Source organism: Nerophis ophidion, linkage group LG17, assembly GCF_033978795.1.
Source record: "Nerophis ophidion isolate RoL-2023_Sa linkage group LG17, RoL_Noph_v1.0, whole genome shotgun sequence".
In the NCBI taxonomy this organism is placed as follows: Eukaryota; Metazoa; Chordata; class Actinopteri; order Syngnathiformes; family Syngnathidae; genus Nerophis; species Nerophis ophidion.
In genome coordinates, this window is record NC_084627.1 from 45,328,040 (window position 1) to 45,343,756 (window position 15,717).

Sequence of the window (15,717 nt, forward strand, 5' to 3'; positions counted from 1 at the left end):
TTGGGCAAGACACTTTACCCACCTGCTCCCAGTGCCACCCACACTGGTTTGAATGTAACTTAGATATTGGGTTTCATTATGTAAAGCGCTTTGAGTCACTAGAGAAAAAGCGCTATACAAATATAATTCACTTCACATGCTTGGTTATGGTTTAAAGTCATATCCAACAATTTGCAGACTTTTTATTGTCTACTGAGTTTCATTTTTTTATGATTTCTGCTAGGTGGTGTGCCTCTGGATTTTTTCAATAGAAAAAAAATGCGTCTTGGCTCAAAAAAAGGTTGAACAAGACTTTAATAACTTTAATAAACAACTACAATATGATATACTATCACGTAAAAATGTGCTTGCGCATCTGTTCCTGACACACGTGTAACGCAGGTGTCAAATACATGTGCGGAGACTATTAGGCTCTTGCCTTTCTATTTACTCTTTGTGCACTTCCTAGTCACGTGACCGCCACAGTCCAATCAGCTGTAGGCATATACCGGTTGCCGGAAGTGACTGGTATGCTGTCATGCTGTAGTTAATCTTTGGCAACTCTGCGCACTCCTCCTTTGTCACGTGACCGCTGCGGTCCAATTAGTGGTGCTTATAAGCCGATAGCAGGAAGTAGCCAGGAAACAGGACATGAGATCGATTACATATCTGCTCGAGGTAGGTTTTAAACATTGTTTTCACCTCAAATATTGTGCTGACGGTTTTTTAAACTACATGCCTATTTTGTAACTTTATAGAGCCGACTTCCAGCGCCAAATTCATTAAGCTGTGTTTGACTGTAGAAGCTCAATTGGTGAGTCCATATTCATGACAATAGCACTGCAACATCTTTGTGGCATTTTCTCAATCTTCCATGTAAAAGGTTTATGACTTAAATTAGGGACGCACCGATTAATGGGTAACCGAATATATTCGCCCGAATATGGCAAAAAAAAGCCACATTCGGCCTTCGGTGGAATGAGTTAAGAACAAGGCCGAATAAATAAATAAATGATAAATGGGTTGTACTTGTATAGCGCTTTTCTACCTTCAAGGTACTCAAAGCGCTTTGACACTACTTCCACATTTACCCATTCACACACACATTCACACACTGATGGAGGGAGCTGCCATGCAAGGCGCCAACCAGCACCCATCAGGAGCAAGGGTGAAGTGTCTTGCTCAGGACACAACGGACATGACGAGGTTTGTACTAGGTGGGAATTGAACCAGGGACGCTCGGGTTGCGTACGGCCACTCTCCCACTGTGCCACGCCGTCGTGTGACGCAATTTTTTTTGACGCAGTGACGTTGGGATATGTTGTGTACCTGTATGAGGTTACAAGCACACACTTTATTGAGATTTAGTGGGGCCTCTGTTTACATTATTAGCCTGTTGTGTAGGCTACCTGTATAAGTGTATGAGGTTACAAGCACACACTTAATTGAGATTTACTTGAGCCTTCTGTTTACATTATTAGCATATCTACTGTGGCTAAGCAGACATTTGTCAAAAGGACAATAATTCATTTGTTGTTGGTTTATCCACTTTAATGCACTTAATTTTTTTTGGAATGCATGTTTTGTTTGGTGTCCAGGGTGTACCCCGCCTTCCGCCCGATTGTAGCTGAGATAGGCGCCAGCGACCCCGAAAGGGAATAAGCGGTAGAAAATGGATGGATGGATGTTTTGTTTGAAGGCCTAATATAAATGAAAAACGTTGTGCTTTTTTTTGAAAGGCAAAGGCTACTGGAATATTAAAAAAAAGTCAATATTCAATAAAAATATACTTTATTTGAAAAACATGTCTAAATATTTATTCTAAGCTATTTATGCAATGTAAAAAAAATTGTGAAAAACTGCATTCCTTATTCGGTCTTCGGCCAAGCGTTTTAGTTTTATTCGGCTTCGGCCATAAATTTTCATTTCGGTGCATCCCTAACTTAAACTAATGATCACATTTGTGTATAGAATGTACTTTTATGTCTTTAGATCATAAGCACATTTAGTGCACTGACTGCTTTGTATAGGTCAGGGGTCGGGGAACCTTTTTGGCTGAGAGAGCCAAAAAGCCAAATATTTTGAAATATATTTCCGTAAGAGCCATATAATTAATTTTTTAACACTGAACACAACTAAACGCGTGCATTTTTAAGTAAGACCAACATTTCTAGAGTATAATAAGTCTCTTATTCTTTGTAATAACATTGTTATTCTGAAGCTAACTGTGGAGGGGGCGTGGCCTGCGGGCCTGCAGCAACAGGTGCGGCCCTTGTTATCTAATCACCTGTCGCTCTGTTATAAGCAGCAGCCAGGAGGAGAGACTGGGTTGGGGCTGGAAATGCAATTGCTGGTAAACAACTGAGATATTTTTTGAAAAATAAAACAATATTGTAACCCTGAAACAGGCTCTCATGTCGGTGCTTGGTGGTCTGAAGAACCCCCAGGAGGGCAAGCCCCACACTAACCAATAATAAATGAATAACTTCTTACCATTGACGCAACTTCTTGAACAGGTGCGGTAGAAAAAAGGATGGACGGATTAAAAAATGCATGAGAATGTTTTATATTTTGAACATTATTTTTAACACTGTGATTACAAGTGGAATTATTCATTACTTATCGTGTTAAGCAAGGTTAGCTCAGATTTATCTGAGAGCCAGATGCAGTCATCAAAAGAGCCACATCTGGCTCTAGAACAGGGGTGCCCATTACGTCGATCGCGAGCTACCAGTCGACCGCGGAGGGTGTGTCAGTCGATCTCCAGCCAGGCTTTTAAAAAAAATAGACCTAAAAATGAGTGATCATCAATCTTCACCAAGACGTCACTTAAATGACATTCACGGTACCGGAGGGTCTTGTGAGATGACGCTGGCTGCTGCAAGATCATTATTATGAAAATATGGCCGAGAGGAAGGCGAGAAACACTTTTTATTTCAACAGACTCTCGCGCCGTACCTTCCGTCAAAACTCTAAAGGCCGACTGCACATTTCCTATCTTCACAATAAAAGCCCTGCTTCATGCTGCCTGCGCTAACTAAATACAGAGTCTCGGAAAACTGGCGTGCACAAGCGATCCCTCAGAAAGCTGGCGTGCACATCACTTGTGCACGCCAGCTTTCCGAGACTCTTATTTTGTTAGCGCAGGCAGCATGAAGCAGGGCTTTTATTGTGAAGATAGGAAATGTGCAGTCGGCCTTTAGAGTTTTGACGGAAGGTATGGCGCGAGAGTCTGTTGAAATAAAAAGTGTTTCTCGCCTTCCTCTCGGCCATTTTTTCATAATAATGAACTGGCAGCAGCCAGCGTCATCTCACAAGACCCTCGGGTGCCGTGAATGTCAATCAAGCAAGCTACGGAATTTGCCGCCAATGTTTTTCTTGTAAAGTGTATGGAAGCTGGATGAATTAGATGCCAAAAACCAACCACTTTCATGTGGTATTGTACAGAAAGGACAACTTTTTTTCTACTCCATTTGAAAATGTGGGCGTTATCATCATTACTGTCTGATTCCAATCAATGCAAGTCATCAGAATCAGGTAATACACCAACTTATATTCTTGTCTTCGTGAAAGAAAGACATCTATATGTGTTACACATGCTTGTATTATCATTAAACACATTTAACTTGTTTACAAAAATGTCTCTTTCATAAATGAATAAATATAAATGATATATATAAATGAGGTAGATCCCCTCGAGTTGGTCAATTGAAAAGTAGCTCATCTGCAGAAAAAGTGTGGGCACCCCTGCTCTAGAGCCATAGGTTTCCTAGCCCTGGTATAGGTCATAATTATGCTGCTAACAGTTATTATAGCATTTTATTGCATATTGTGATTCTGATATGTTTATTGATTTATATTGTACAATATTGAGGAAAGAATTACAAATGATTTAATATTTATTATGAATACTTGATCATATATTATTGAATAATATTTTATGAATACTTGATGGTATATTGTTGGATAATATATTATGAATACTAGATAACGCAACTTAGTGTTATTTAATGAAGATTTGTGTACACATGGATATATAAGAATGGTTCTGGCTCTTACCCAGGCCAGGCTTCTCTTTTCGATGGCGAGCTAAGGAAAATAATCACCTAGTCCAAGGATCAAGAATGGAAGATTCCAGCGAGGAAGCTGAGCACCACCTGCTCTGTCTGGGCTGGTAGGAGGCTCTCGAGCCGACCCTTTACAATTATCACTTTACTTCACCCTTGCTCCTGATGTGTGCTGGTTGGCGCCTTGCATGGCAGCTCCCTCCATCAGTGTGTGAATGTGTGTGTGAATGGGTAAATGTGGAAGTAGTGTCAAAGCGCTTTGAGTACCTTGAAGGTAGAAAAGCGCTATACAAGTACAACCCATTTATTTATTTACCTGCAGCACATGGACTGTACTGCCATCCTTTTTTTCCCACCCCCAAGAACAATTATCTGAACTGAGATTTAAACAAGATCCAGAGACACTGGACACTTAAATGGAATTGTATATAGTACTTGTGTTTTTCTCTTTAAATTACTTTCATGTTGAATGGCCATTCAACTCATTGTGTGTGTGTATATATCTGCTGTCCATCACTAATTCTCTAATACACGGTGTCAACCAAACTACAATTCAACCTCTGCCTCTCTCTACGAGTTGAAACTAGTTTTCTGTTCCTAGCCCATAACACCCCATAAATATATTTAGTGCATTGCTTTGTAGCACGTATAGGTTACACACACGTTTCATACGATATGATGAGGTCAATATTACTCTCCGTCACAATCGGCCCTCCGAGGGCAGCCGTAACTACGATGTGGCCTCTGGGGGGGAAAAAAAGGAGTTTGACACACCTGCCACCTAGCAGGTCCGATTTATTAAAGGCCTACTATTTAAACGGGGATAGCAGGTCCATTCTATGTGTCATACTTGATCATTTCGCGATATTGCCATATTTTTGCTGAAAGGATTTAGCAGAGAACATCGATGATAAAGTTCGCAACTTTTGGTCGCTAATAAAAAAGCCTTGCCTGTACCGGAAGTAGCAGACGATGTGCGCGTGACGTCACGGGTTGTAGGGCTCCTCACATCCTCACATTGTTTACAATCATGGTCACCAGCAGCAAGAGCTATTCGGACCGAGAAAGCGACGATTTCCCCATTAATAGGAGCGAGGATAAAATATTTGTGGATGAGGAAAGTTAGAGTGAAGCACTAGAAAAAGAAGAAAAGGCGAGGGCAGTGGGAGCGATTCAGATGTTATTAGACACATTTACTAGGATAATTCTGGAAAATCCCTTATCTGCTTATTGTCTTACTAGTGTTTTAGTGAGATTATAAAGTCGTACCTGAAAGTCGGAGGGGTGTGGTGACCGCCAGTGTCTCTGATGGAAGCCATGGAGGAGCCAAGAAAGTTGCAGCTGCCTCTTTGACAGCTGCAGGAGGACGCAAGCTCCGCTCATGTCTCCGGTAAGAGGCGACTTATTACCACAATTTTCTCACCAAAACCTGCCGGTTGACATGTGGTAGAGAACCATGTTCGCTTGAAGTGAAGTGAATTATATTTATATAGCGATTTTCTCTAGTGACTCAAAGTGCTTTACATAGTGAAACCCAATATCTAAGTTACATTTAAACCAGTGTGGGTGGCACTGGGAGCAGGTGGGTAAAATGTCTTGCCCAAGGACACAACGGCAGTGACTAGGATGGCAGAAGCCGGAATCGAACCTGCAACCCTCAAGTTGCTGGCACGGCCACTCTACCAACCGAGCTATGCCGCCCTTGACCGCTCTGTTCCATATTAAAGCTTCACAACAAACAAAGAAACACCGGCTGTGTTTTGGTTGCTAAAGGCAGCTGCAATCCACCGCTTTCCACCAACAGCATTCTTCTTTGACGTCTCCATTATTAATTGAACAAATTGCAAAAGATTCAGCAACACAGATGTCCAAAATACTGTGTAATTATGCGATTAAAGCAGACAACTTTTAGCCGTGGGGGATGCTGGGGTAAAATGTCCGCTCCAACCAATAACTTCACAAGCACGCAACATTTTCAACAGGATACTTTGCGGGAAATTTAAAATAGCCATTTAGTAAACTAAAAAGGCCGTATTGGCATGTGTTGCAATGTTAATATTTCAACATTGATATATAAACTATCAGACTGCGTGGTCGGTAGTAGTGGCTTTCAGTAGGCCTTTAAGGCTGAAATGAAGCAAATTATTAGGGATACATATCAAAGGTATCAAACCTGGCCTGAAAACAAGTGGGATCAGCACTAAGTCAAAGACATCCAGCACTCGCCGCCAGTAATTGCATCGCTCCTCGGGGTGGCGGTGCTTGCAAATCACCTCATCTCGGCTCTGTGAGAAACTATCATTTTCTTTTTTTTTTTTTTTTTGTCAAAGGCTTGAAAAAGGTCTCATCATGGAGTACATTGAGATGGTCTTTAGCCATTGATTTGAGGTTTTATTCCATCACGTCCTGGAAAATAAGAGCGCGGCCATGCAGAGGCGGAATGGTGAGTGTTCCCGGTGAAGGAGCAGAGATGTTGGGCAGGAGAGGTTGCAGAGGTTAATTACTCTATTACTGGGCGGCTCAGTCAGGAGCTGTTTAAACAGGCCCCAGTCAGCTGGGGATTAAGCCTCATTACTCCAGCTAAAGTTGCGCCCGCGACCCTCACTCGCTGCATCTTACCGTGGGCTTGTCAGCCCTTTCTGGGAATATTCATGCGCCATATTGACAAAAGTACTTGGCCACCTGCCTTCACTCACATATGAACGCGAAGTACCTTCCCATTCCTCACCCACAGGGTTTAATATGACGCCGGTCCACCTTTTGCAGCTTTTACAGCTTCAAGTCTTCTGGGAAGGCTGTCCACAAGGTTTGCAGAGTGTGTTTATAGAAATGTTCTAAAAGGTTGGTGGAGAAGGCCTGGCTCTCAGTCCCTGTTCTAATTCATCCCAAAGGTGTTCTATCCGGTTCGGGTTAGGACTCTGTGCAGGCCAGTCAAGTTCATCCACACCAAATGCAACAATACATATCTGTAATGATAACTTCAAATACAAAAGAAAGCAGATAAATGGAGGGGAATAAAGAGAAGCCAGCTATATTAACCTTGTAGATTTACCAATAACAATTGAATATTTGTATATACACTATATTGCCAAAAGTATTTGAACTTGAAGTGCCATCGCATTCCTAACCCACAGGGTTCAATATGACGCGGGTCCACCTTTTGCAGCTACTACAGCTTCAAGTCTTCTGGGAAGGCTGTCCACAAGGTTTGCAGAGTGTGTTTATAGGAATTTTCTAAAAGGTTGGTGAAGGCCTGGCTCTCAGTCGCCGTTCTAATTCATCCCAAAGGTGTGCTATCCCGTTCTGGTTAGGACTCTGTGCAGGCCAGTCAAGTTCATCCACACCAAATGCAACAATACATATATGTAAAATAATTTGAAATACAAAAGAAAGCAGATAAATGGAGGGGAATAAAGAGAAGCCAGCTATATTAACCTTGTCGATTTACCAATAACAATTGAATATTTGGGCGGTATAGCTCGGTAGGTAGAGCGGCCGTGCCAGCAACTTGAGGGTTGCAGGTTCGATCCCCGCTTCCGCCATCCTAGTCACTGCCGTTGTGTCCTTGGGCAAGACACTTTACCCACCTGCTCCCAGTGACACCCACGCTGGTTTAAAATGTAAAAGTTGGATATTGGGTTTCACTATGTCAAGCGCTTTGAGTCACTAGAGAAAAAGCGCTATATAAATTTAATTCACTTCACTTCACTATATACACTATATTGCCAAAAGTATATGAACTTGAAGTGCCATCCCATTCATAACCCATAGGGTTCAATATAATGTGGATCCACCTTCTGCAGCTATTACTGCTTCAAGTCTTCTGGGAAGGCTGTCCACAAGGTTGCGGAGTGTGTTAATAGGCATTTTCCACCATTCTTCCAAAAGCGCATTGGTGTGGTCACACACTGATATTGGTCAAGAAGGCCTGGCTCTCAGTTGCCGTTCTAATTCATCCCAAAGGTGTTTTATCGGGTTCAAGTCAGGACTCTGTGCAGGCCAGTCAAGTTCATCCACACCAAATGCAACAATTCATATATGTAATGATAACTTCAAATACAAAAGAAAGCAGATTAATGGAGGGGAATAAAGACAAGCCAGCTATATTAACCTTGTAGATTGTCATAGTAACAATAGGTTAAGCTTTGTCAGATTTGTCATCCTGATTTTTTTTGTAATTTTCAAAAATGTACCATATATAGGAGACAGCTGTGATCTTGGCTCCTCATCGGCTTCTCTCAGAGACACTGGCGTTCACCGCAGCCATCCGACTTTCAGGTATGACTTTACAATCTCACTAAAATACTATTAACACAATAAGCAGATAAGGGATTTTCCAGAATTATCCCACTAAATGTGTCTAATTACATCTGAAACGCTACCACAGTTTTTTACTGCCTCACTCTAACTTTCCTCATCCACAAATCTTTCATCCTCGCTCAAATTAATGGGGAAATTGTCGCTCTCTCGGTCCGAATAGCTCTTGCTGCTGGAGGCTATGATTGTAAACGATGTGAGGATGTAAGGAGCCCTACAACCCGTGACATCACGCACGCATTGTCTGCTACTTCCGGTACAGGCAAGGCTTTTTTATTAGCGACCAAAAGTTGCCAACTTTATCGTCAATGTTCTCTACTAAATCCTTTCAGCAAAAATATGGCAATATCGCGAAATGATCAAGTATGACACATAGAATGGACCTGCTATCCCCGTTTAAATAAGAAAATCTAATTTCAGTAGGCCTTGAAGCTTAGGTACGGCTATGCTAAACTGAAACTGAACTGGCTACAAAGTTAACAAATTTAGAATGCTGGACGATAGCAAAGACTTGCAGCAGATGGCGTCCACAAAGTACATCTGTACATGACATGACAATCAACAACAAAATAGGAGCGCGAGACAAGAACTAAAGCTCTTCCATTTTCTCATAATAAAGCCGACAGTTGACTTTGGAAATTTTAGGAGTGAGGAAATTTCACGACTATATTTGCCGCACCTGCGATGAGGTGGCGACTTGTCCAGGGTGTACCCCGCTTTCCGCCCGATTGTAGCTGAGATAGGCGCCAGCGCCCCCTGCGACCCCAAAAGGGAATAAGCGGTAGAAAATGGATGGATGGATGGATGGATATTTTCCGCACAGGGGCTTCACGGTGGCAGAGGGGTTAGTGCGTCTGCCTCACAATACGAAGGTCCTGCAGTCCTGGGTTCAAATCCAGGCTCGGGATCTTTCTGTGTGGAGTTTGCATGTTCTCCCCGTGAATGCGTGGATTCCCTCCGGGTACTCCGGCTTCCTCCCACCTCCAAAGACATGCACCTGGGGATAGGTTGATTGGCAACACTAAATTGGCCCTAGTGTGTGAATGTGAGTGTGAATGTTGTCTGTCTATCTGTGTTGGCCCTGTGATGAGGTGGCGACTTGTCCAGGGTGTACCCCGCCTTCCGCCCGATCGTAGCTGAGATAGGCGCCAGCGACCCCAAAAGGGAATAAGCGGTATAAAATGGATGGATGGATGGATTTTCCGCACAGGTAGAATCTTATGACAGTTCGGCGCTGGAAATCACTGAAAGCGGCCCATTCTTTAACACGTTTGTAGAAACAGTCTCCATGCCTAAGTGCTTGATTTTACACACCTGTGGCCGGGCCAAGTGATTAGGGACACCTGATTCCGATCATTTGGATGGGTGGCCAAATACTTTTGTCAATATAGTGCAGGTGGCGAGCATAGGAGATTAGTAGCGAGCGAAGGGAGCAGGACATGTGATAGGAAGAAGAGCAAACCGACAGGGTTTATCTCCCCAGGATCGCCTGAGGTCAGTATGTCAGCCCGCACGTCGGAGCCCGGTCCGATCCGCACGGGGAGTCAGGTTACGCACCTTCCCGTCCAAGCCCACATCGCCGGCCGCCGCCTCGCCGCCGCCGCGCTCGTCCTCCAGGTGTCTGATGGCGCCTTGATAATGACGGCGATGGTTGGCAGGACAGGCGGGATGTTTGGAAGGGGTTGGATGTTCGAATGAGCGGCGAGGTCATTTTACCAAATAAATCGGGTTACAGGGACAGTCTGCTGTCAGAGATAAAGTTGTCCTCATCAAATAGACAAGTCGCCATTGAACGCTCCTTGAAAAATTCATCACGTTTTTTTCCGACATCCACCGTGCTTCAGCTTTAATGGTTTAGACCGGTGGTCCTCGAACTTTGTTCACCAAGTACCACCTCAGAAAACTCTCCAAGTCTCATCATAATGACCAATATTAAAATGAAGTAGCGCCGTAGGCCTAAAGCGGGGGTCGGTAACCCGCGGCATTCCACTCTTTAGTGCCGCCCTGGTGGCTCCCTGGAGCGCTTTTTTACAAAAGGATTGAAAATGGAAAAAAATGGGGGAGAAAATACAAACAGTTTGTTTACATGTAAAACCTTCCACTCCTTCTTTGTGTCATTTTGTCCACCAAAAGTTTTATGATGTGCGCTTTATTGTAATATTTTAAGATTGTTTTTGCATATTATATACAAAAAAAAAAAAAATATATATATATATATATATATATATATATATATATATATATATATATATATATATATATATATATATATATATATATATATATATATATATATATATATATATACAGCTAAATTTTTGTTTCATCTGACATCACATGGAAAGTTCTGAAACAAAAATGGGCACAATACCCAGAATTATGTTTAGAGAAGAAAAGGTGAGGCCTTTAATCCTAGGAACACCATTCCTACCGTCAAGCATGGTGGTGGTAGTATTATGCTCTGGGCCTGTTTTGCTGCCAATGGAACTAGTGCTTTATAGAGAGTAAATGAGACAATGAAAAATGAGGATTACCTTCAAATTCTACAGGACAACCTAAAATCATCAGCCCGGAGGTTGGGTCTTGGGCGCAGTTGGGTGTTCCAACAGGACAATCCATAGTGGATCTAACATAATAGTGAAAGTCCAGTCAAAAGTGGATCTAACATAAAAGTGAGAGTACAGTCCATAGTGGATCGAACATAATATTGTGAGAGTCCAGTCCGTAGTGGATCCAACATAATAGTGAGAGTCCAGTCCATAGTGGATTTAATTAATAGTGTGAGAGTCCAGTCCATAGTGGATCTAACATAATAGTGAAAGTCCAGTCAAAAGTGGATCTAACATAAAAGTGAGAGTACAGTCCATAGTGGATCTAACATAATAGTGTGAGAGTCAAGTCCATAGTGGATCCAACATAATAGTGAGAGTCCAGTCCATAGTGGATTTAATTAATAGTGTGAGAGTCCAGTCCATAGTGGATCTAACATAATAGTGGGAGAGTCCAGTCCATAGTGAATCCAACATAATAATGAGAGTCTAGTCCATAGTGGATCTAACATAATAGTGTCAGAATCTAGTCCATAGTGTATTTAACATAATAGTGAGAGTCCAGTCCATAGTGGATCTAACATAATAGTGAGAGTCCAGTCCATAGTGGATTTAATTAATAGTGTGAGAGTCCAGTCCATAGTGGATTTAATTAATAGTGTGAGAGTCCAGTCCATAGTGGATCTAACTTAATAGTGAGAGTCCAGTCCATAGTGGATCTAACTTAATAGTGAGAGTCCAGTCCATAGTGGATCCAACATAATAGTGAGAGTCCAGTCCATAGTGGATCCAACATAATAGTGAGAGTCCATTCCATAGTGGATTTAGTTTATATTGTGAGAGTCCAGTCCATAGTGGATCTAACATAATAGTGAGAGTCCAGTCCGTAGTGGATCTATCATAATAGTGTGAGAGTCCACTCCATAGTGGATCCAACATAATAGTGTGAGAGTCTAGTCCCTAGTAGATCAAACATAATAGTGAGAGTCCAGTCCATAGTGGATCTAACATAATAGTGAGAGTCCAGTCCATTGTGGATCTAACATAATAGTGAGAGTCCAGTCCATTGTGGATCTAACATAATAGTGAGAGTCCAGTTCGTAGCGGATCTAGCATAATAGCGTGAGAGTCCAGTCCATAGTGGATCTAACATAATAGTGAGAGTCCAGTCCATTGTGGATCTAACATAATAGTGAGAGTCCAGTTCGTAGCGGATCTAGCATAATAGCGTGAGAGTCCAGTCCATAGTGGATCTAACATGATAGTGAGAGTCCAGTCCATAGTGGATCTAACATAATAGTGAGAGTCCAGTCCATAGTTGATCTAACATAATAGTGAGAGTCCAGTCCATAGTGAATCCAACATAATAGTGAGAGTCCAGGCAGTCCATAGTGGATCTAACATAATAGTGAGAGTGCAGTCCATAGTGGATCTAACTTAATAGTGTGAGAGTCCAGTCCATAGTGGATCTAACATAATAGTGAGAGTCCAGTCCATAGTGGATCCAACATAATAATAGACAGCCATGACATTTTATTTTTTAAAAGTGTATGTAAACTTTTGACCACGACTGTACATATATATTCATATATTAAATTCGGCTAAAACTGCGACGTGGCCCTCAACGAAAACCACCTTGACACACCTGGTATCGAGGTCATTTTAAAGCACAATTTTGACAGCTTGAGTCGGACACTTGCTGAACTCAACCAAAAAAGTTTGGAGTCGACAACCTTTTGTTTTAGGGCCAATCACCCGGGAAGGGAAAAAAGGTAAAAAAAAGAAAAGCGTGCCGCCGAGCAGAAAGGCAAACCTCTCCAGAGGGCTCGCCCAAAGGCAGTCGATGAGAATCCCATTTCTTACCAGTCAAAATGCTTTCTTGATTTATGGGACATTCTGCTTCGCAAAACTGTGATTTGAGTGCCAATCCAGAACGGTGCTTGTGTTATATAATTGAGGGCGGGAAGAAATCAATAGGAGCAGCAGGATGTGGCCGCCACACCTCACATCCATATTGAGAGCCTGCCTTCTTCGATCTGTGTCTGGGCCGGCCTCGGCTTGGGCAGCCTAATCACACAAGGAGCGGGTCGATTGCAAGACTGCCCCAGTGGCGCTCCTGAACGCATCACGCGTCGTATGTTTACACCGCTCGACTTTTTTGGAAGAAAAAAAAAAAAAGGAAGACAGGCACCTGAGCTCCTCGGTCGTCGGCAGCTTTACAAAACAAGGGCGGGAGGGGGGGGCGGTTATTTTAAACATAGCCCGAGGTTAGAGCGAGATTCCACGCTCCGGTAACCACGGCGAGCTGGAGGTGCCGCTAAGTACAAGAGAGGCAAACGGGATATTTATCTTATTGATTTTGTAAAGTTGAAACAAGAAGATTTAGAGGGGGCTTGACTCTTAGAATTCCCGAGGTGCTGTTCACTGTTCAGCTTCACCGCCATGAACACACATGCATGGAAACATCTTACCAGGGAGGTTTAGAGGGGCCTGAGCTGCTGCAAAGTTGTGGTGTTCTGCCAAATGATGTCCCCCAATCATTAGAGCTTGTGCAAGCCTGCCTATGGCTGATGTGTGTGTGTGTGTGTGTGTGTGTGTGTGTGTGTGTGTGTGTGTGTGTGTGTGTGTGTGTGTGTGTGTGTGTGTGTGTGTGTGTGTGTGTGTGTGTGTGAAACCAAGTGCAGGTGTGGGCAGATAACAGATGAGAAGGTTCCAAGACTCCGGCTTATTAGTGATTCCTAAAGCCCAAAAAAAGTCTGCGGGCTATAGAGCGTTTTCCGTTCGGGCTCCAGTACTCTGGAATGCCCTCCCGGTAACAGTTCGAGATGCTACCTCAGTAGAAGCATTTAAGTCTCACCTTAAAACTCATCTGTATACTCTAGCCTTTAAATAGACCTTCTTTTTAGACCAGTTGATCTGCCGCTTCTTTTCTTTTTTCTCCTATGTCCCCCCCTCCCTTGTGGAGGGGGTCCGGTCCGATGACCAAGGATGAAATACTGGCTGTTCAGAGTCGGGACCCAGGATGGACCGCTCGCCTGTGTATCGGTTGGGGACATCTCTACGCTGCTGACCCGCCTCCGATTGAGATGGTTTCCTGTGGACGGGACTCTCGCTGCTGTCTTGGATCCGCTTTGAACTGAAGTCTCGCGGCTGTGTTGGAGCCACTATGGATTGAACTTTCACAGTATCATGTTAGACCCGCTCGACATCCATTGCTTTTGGTTCCCTTAGAAGGGGGGGGGGGGGGGGGGGGTTTGCCCACTTCTGAGGTCCTGTCCAAGGTTTCTCATAGTCAGCATTGTCACTGGCGTCCCACTGGATGTGAATTCTCCCTGCCCACTTGGTGTGAGTTTTCCTTGCCCTTTTGTGGGTTCTTCCGAGGATGTCGTAGTCTTAATGGTTTGTACAGTCCTTTGAGACATTTGTGATTTAGGGCTATATAAATAAACATTGATTGATTGATGTACTGTGGAGATGTGGCTTATGGCAGAAAGCTGCAAATCAACAACAGAGTATGACAGAAAAGGTGTGGGACGGTGACTGTGGTGGAATAATGCATGGACTGTCGATGAAAGGCTCCCAGAAACTCATTTTAAAACCCCCATGGAGACTGGCATTCCAGGCTGTAGCTCCCAGACTCTGGAACAATTTGCGTAGAGACCTGGAATTACAGGCTGTAGCTCCCAGACTCTGGAACAAATCGCGTGGAGACCTGGCATTCCAGGCTGTAGCTCTCAGGCTGTGGAACAACTTGCGTAGAGACCTGAAATTCCAGGCTGTAGCTCACAGACTCTGGAACAACTTGTGTGGAGACCTGGCATTCCAGGATGTAGCTCCCAGACTCTGGAACAACTTGCGTGGAGACCTGGCATTCCAGGCTGTAGCTCCCAGACTCTGGAACAACTTGTGTGGAGACCTGGCATTCCAGGCTGTAGCTCCCAGACTCTGGAACAACTTGTGTGGAGACCTGGCATTCCAGGCTGTAGCTCCCTGACTCTGGAACAAATTGCGTAGAGACCTGGAATTCCAGGCTGTATCTCCCAGACTATGGAACAACTTGCGTGGAGACCTGGAATTCCAGGCTGTATCTCCCAGACTATGGAACAACTTGCGTGGAGACCCGAAATTCCAGTCTGTAGCTCCCAGACTATGGAACAACTTGCGTGGAGATCTGGCATTCCAGGCTGTAGCTCCCAGACTCTGGAACAAATTGCGTGGAGACCTGGCATTCCAGACTGTAGCTCCCAGACTATGGAACAACTTGCGTGGGGACCTGGCAGTCCAGGCTGTAGCTCCCAGACTCTGGAACAACTTGCGTGGAGACCTGGCATTCCAGGCTACAGCTCCCAGACTCTGGAACAACTTGAGTGGAGACCTGGCATTCCAGGCTGTAGCTCCCAGACTATGGAACGACTTGCGTGGAGACCTGGCAGTCCAGGCTGTAGCTCCCAGACTCTGGAAAAACTTGCATGGAGACCTTGCAGTCCTGGCTGTGGCTCCCAGACTCTGGAAAAACTTGCATGGAGACCTGACAGTCCAGGTTGTAGCTCCCAGACTCTGGAATAACTTGCGTGGAGACCTGGCATTCCAGTCTGTAGCTCCCAGACTCTGGAAAAACTTGTGTGGAGACCTCGCATTGTAGTTTGTAGCTCCCAGACGCTGGAACAAATTGCGTGGAGACCTGGCATTCCAGGCTGTAGCTCCCAGACTCTGGAACAACTTGCGTGGGGACCTGGAATTCCAGGCTGAAGCTCCCAGACTCTGGAACAACTTGCGTGGGGATCTGGTATTCCAGGCTGTAGCTC

General features: G+C 43.9%; 1 long non-coding RNA gene across 3 annotated transcripts in view; it reads left to right on the plus strand.

Moving 5' to 3' along the window:
• Positions 1 to 313: 313 nt before the first annotated feature.
• Positions 314 to 15,717, plus strand: part of LOC133536486 (uncharacterized) — a 64,717-nt gene continuing 49,313 nt past the window's right edge. Inside the window, exons 1-2 of one of the 3 annotated variants that reach the window (XR_009802471.1) lie at positions 314 to 657; positions 738 to 793. This is a non-coding gene — a long non-coding RNA (uncharacterized LOC133536486). The remainder of the gene's footprint in view (positions 658 to 737; positions 794 to 15,717) is intronic. The other 2 variants (XR_009802472.1, XR_009802470.1) reach the window with 2 other exon arrangements.